The sequence below is a fragment of the Nicotiana tomentosiformis genome, chromosome 5 (assembly GCF_000390325.3).
Source record: "Nicotiana tomentosiformis chromosome 5, ASM39032v3, whole genome shotgun sequence".
In the NCBI taxonomy this organism is placed as follows: Eukaryota; Viridiplantae; Streptophyta; class Magnoliopsida; order Solanales; family Solanaceae; genus Nicotiana; species Nicotiana tomentosiformis.
In genome coordinates, this window is record NC_090816.1 from 136,476,982 (window position 1) to 136,481,096 (window position 4,115).

At 33.5% G+C, this 4,115-nt stretch overlaps 1 long non-coding RNA gene across 3 annotated transcripts; it reads left to right on the top strand.

Annotated features, from left to right (window-relative positions):
- The first annotated feature begins 507 nt into the window (after window positions 1-507).
- On the top strand, window positions 508-3,564 carry LOC104087817 (uncharacterized). Of its 3 annotated transcripts, XR_011408053.1 has the most exons (5): window positions 508-695; window positions 847-1,067; window positions 1,295-1,428; window positions 2,929-3,083; window positions 3,284-3,564. It is a non-coding gene; the product is annotated as an uncharacterized lncRNA (long non-coding RNA). The 3 variants fall into 3 exon arrangements; XR_684381.4 differs by lacking the exon at window positions 508-695 and having other exon boundaries at window positions 708-1,067; window positions 3,239-3,564; XR_011408052.1 differs by lacking the exon at window positions 508-695 and having other exon boundaries at window positions 714-1,072; window positions 1,351-1,428; window positions 3,284-3,559.
- The last annotated feature ends 551 nt before the right edge of the window (window positions 3,565-4,115 follow it).

A 4,115-nucleotide genomic window follows, 5' to 3' on the forward strand; every position in this document is an offset into this window, starting at 1 on the left:
ACCAACAGAAAAAAAAAAAATTAAAATATCATTGCAAAACTAATTATGGGAATGAATGAACTCACATGAACGAAGACTTTATAGCCATGAGTTGATCAAAACAATCCTCGGCCTTTTCTTTTCCTTTGTTCCTCAACGTAACCTCTGCCCCTTTGTTCCCCTTGTATTTTCTTATGCTGAAAATGGAACAATTAATTGCCACATTAATATTTCATTATCTCACGTTATAAATTCCAATAGAGAAAGATAGTAACGTTGTCAAAGAACACTTTATACAGTGAATATACTTTTAATGTTGAAGTAACCATAATAAATTTTCTGATCATGTCAAAGTCAAGACTTTAAAATTCAATAGCTAACATCTAAATTACATATTTGTAGTTTAATGCAGAAGAGTTATTTGATTTTTGAAAGGGTAAATGGGTCCATCAGTTTTACATGGTTATTTTGGTAATTCAACCTTGACATTTGTCTTCTCACTTTTAATATAATATGATTTTTAGGAAAACTAACTGATATTAGAGTGATGTCTATACTCCTGTCATTACTCTTAAAAGGAGTGATAGATATCTAAAGTGTTGTGCATTAGTTCCATGAAAGGCATTCATATATATAGATAGCATAAGCGTGATAACAGTAATGTTATTTTCTTTGTGATGTCTATGTATCAAGCTAAGAGGTCATAAATATTTAAGGTGGTGTGCATTAATTCCATAGAAGATTTATATAAACCAGTAGCATCTCTTCTTCTCCTCGGAAAAAAAAAATGGTTTTCTGCTTTAATTAATTTCTTGCTCCTTTGTCAGTCTCCTCATTTATCTCTTTTTTTGTTTGTTTCTTTTGCAGATAAGGAAACTTGATGAGACTCTCTTTCACAATCAGTTCTCTCAAGCGTATATTTGGGTCTATTCTCTGTCAGTGGTAGAAATCCTGGATCCAGTGTTGTGTTTATGCATTAATTTAACTCAGTTATCTACTCTTTAGGTGGAGGAGTATGATAAGAGACGTAGCAAAAGTTATTCAAGAAGCAGGAGTCCTCGACGGAGCTATAGCAGCCAGAGCAGAAGGTTTAGTTTCTGACTCTGTTATGGATTGAAAAACTGTCTCAAAAATTTTATTAATTTTAAATAGCCAAATAAATAAAGTAATAGACTCCCTCTACAATTAAATTATTAAATTCTTACTATAATTAAAATTCTGAATCTTCTAGCACACTCCTCCTAAAACTAAACAATTAATTATTCTAGAAAACAGGAACAATAACATATGCAAAATCTAACACTGTCTTTTCCAGCACCTTCAGAAAATTTAGCATGTTGACTAACAGTCATTCGGCAGTGTATCTCCTAGCCCTAGGGGTAAATACCCTCATCGCTCTGCGTCTCTCTCGCACTCCAGGTCTTTTCCCCCTGCTCGCTCTGTTTCTAGGTACTTTCTTTGTTTCACATCAAGGTTTTTATATTTCTCTTATGCTCTGCTAAATTAATCATGTTTCAAGATAGTTAAAGAAATAGTTCAAAATAGTTTTCATAGTCCTAATTCATGCTTCGTAGCATATGAGCATGTCCTATTTGAATTCTTTTTGTAAGTCTATTGCTAGGTGCGGTGTGCTTGATAATGTTTTTCTTAGGATCCTCCTTTTCATTCGTTTGAGAAGTATCCCCTTTTTTGTGGTGTTTTTATGCTTTGTTTAATGGAGATTCTGTATGAGGAATCAGCAGTTTGACTGTACAGTGGAAAATCTATGTTGAATTGGGAGTCTCTTTGTTGTTTAGATATTCAGCTCCTATTATCTTCGTGGTTTTGATTGGTTAAAGTAATGGCACCATTGTTGGAGAAAGGGCTACTCACAATTTTCTATGCAGTTGTGTGTTTTTGATACTTATCTGGAGAATGAATATCATCATTCTTGGAGCTTTTATTTGCTTTTTCTTCTTTCTGCCCCATGCAAGACTTTAGGCCACATTTTTGTTTTGTTACGTTTCGGTGGCTGTCTGGTCGTGATCAAGCACTTCTCGTTGTTCGAAGAAAGAAAAGGTTTTTGATGGGTATATATATGATTGCTCTTTTTCTAGTTCTTAAAGAGTTAAGAAGAAGGCAAGTCTCGTATCGTCGCTCGCTCGGCTTCGGCATCCGGAATAATCCGCGACCCGGTTCGGTCAGATCTATTTTCTTTCCCGGATTATTTTAAATCCATTTTCCCGCAATATTTCAAACAACCTTGTTCCAACAGCCATGGCTGTTTCTGAAAGGTTGCAAACCTTTTCAGAAACAATACCAGCAACTCTATAAATAGAGTTTGAATCCCAGAATCTTTCCTTACGAAATTTTCTGAGCTTCTTCTTCTGCACAAAAGTTCAGTGTGTTTTACAGCCTTCGAGTGACTCGCTGTTCACCGGCGTTTTGGTACTAACACTCCGGTGAGTTAAATCGTTCTATCCTGAGAGGATATATTCCAGCACCTCAGGTACTTGAGAGGAATAATTTCCTTAAGGATACACTGTGTATTCAATGGACTCGATTTATTCCTATACTGTTTTTCCAGAATTTATTTCGTAAACAAGTATTACTAATTTTCTGTTTTGTTTATATATTTCAGAAAGTTTAATTGTTTATTACAGCAATACAGAACAATAACGGAGAAGAATATAAGTTTTAGATTGGTCTGGTATGTTGGCAGTTTTGCAGCAGCAAGGAATCAGAGTCATATTATAATCAAGTCTTAAAGTTAAAAGATGTTCCAAGTCTTAAACTTGAATGTTGTTCTAAATCTTAAACTTGAAAGTTGTTCTCAAACATCAGTTAAATCATAGATTAGCCTAGCCACAAAGCTTACTATTACTACTTAGATGGTTGATTAGTTATTATTTTCTAATATTGTCAAAATATTTTGACGATAATGTGACTGGTTAATCTTATTTTTCACAGATAATGTATGAGGAGGCAAGTTAAGTTTTGAATGATGCTCTTAGAAGCATAAGAACTGTTGCGTCATTTTGTGCAAAAGAGAAGGTCGTAGAAATGTGCCACACGAAAGAGTGAAGGCCCATTGAATGCAAGAATAAAGAAATTTTTATTAGCAGGTAAGCTTTGGTCTGTCATTTGCTTCTGTGCTTTTTATATGCAACCAGTTTTTACGCGGGAGCCTATCTTATTTAGAGTGGCAAAATAAATTTTTGGGACATTTTCGTGCATCTTTGATACCTCTTGTTACATATTTCCCTTTTTTTTTTGGCAGGACTTAGTTAAAGCTTCATAAGAGGCTAATTTGTAGTATTTGTAGCCTGGCAATTTTTTCACTTCTGAGGATGGCATCTATATCCATGACCAGTCAAGCTCATTGGTGTTAAGTACGACCAAGAGGGGCTCTGGCTCTGTGTCAATATTTGCTATTCCAGACTAGAAATCAAGAAAAAAAGATTCAAGTGATGATTTTGGTATGACACAGGAGCTTACTCCGAAGCATAGTTGATATTAGATTGTTCTTATGTTTTGCGTGCCAGGCGTGTGCTGTCATTCATATACTACATGGATTCAGGGGGTTTGGGCTGTCCAACAATAATAATAATAGTAATAATAATAATAATAGTAATGACAATAAAAATAGTACTTAATACGTAGTACTATATAAGGAAATAATTAACAATAATAATACTAATACTTCTATAAAATAAGGTATTTAAGCAATTCATAATTGGAATTATTTTTATTTTAATTAATATTAAAGAGAGAAAATTAAATGTCTACACATAGTAGTATCATTTTTCCAAATATATTATCAGTAGCCTAGCTATAATGACCCAAAGTGGATCAACAAGTCTAGGCCCATCAGAATTCCTACATTCCTTTATTAGAGTTCCTACATCCACAAACACATAGTTTTCACCCTTTCTTCTCCCATTCTTCTTTTTTTTTTTTTCTCTTGTAGACATAGCTAAATTTGTATCTTTTCTTCCAAATTTTAATGTTGTAGATATAAAGGCTTTGCTAAATCAATGTTTGTTTGGTGCTTATTGGTTTAGTAAAGTATTTATTATGGATTTACTTACTAGTGCAAATGTTACAACTTCTTTGTCTAAGATATTCTTAAATCTTATTAAGGCTTTGCTAAATAA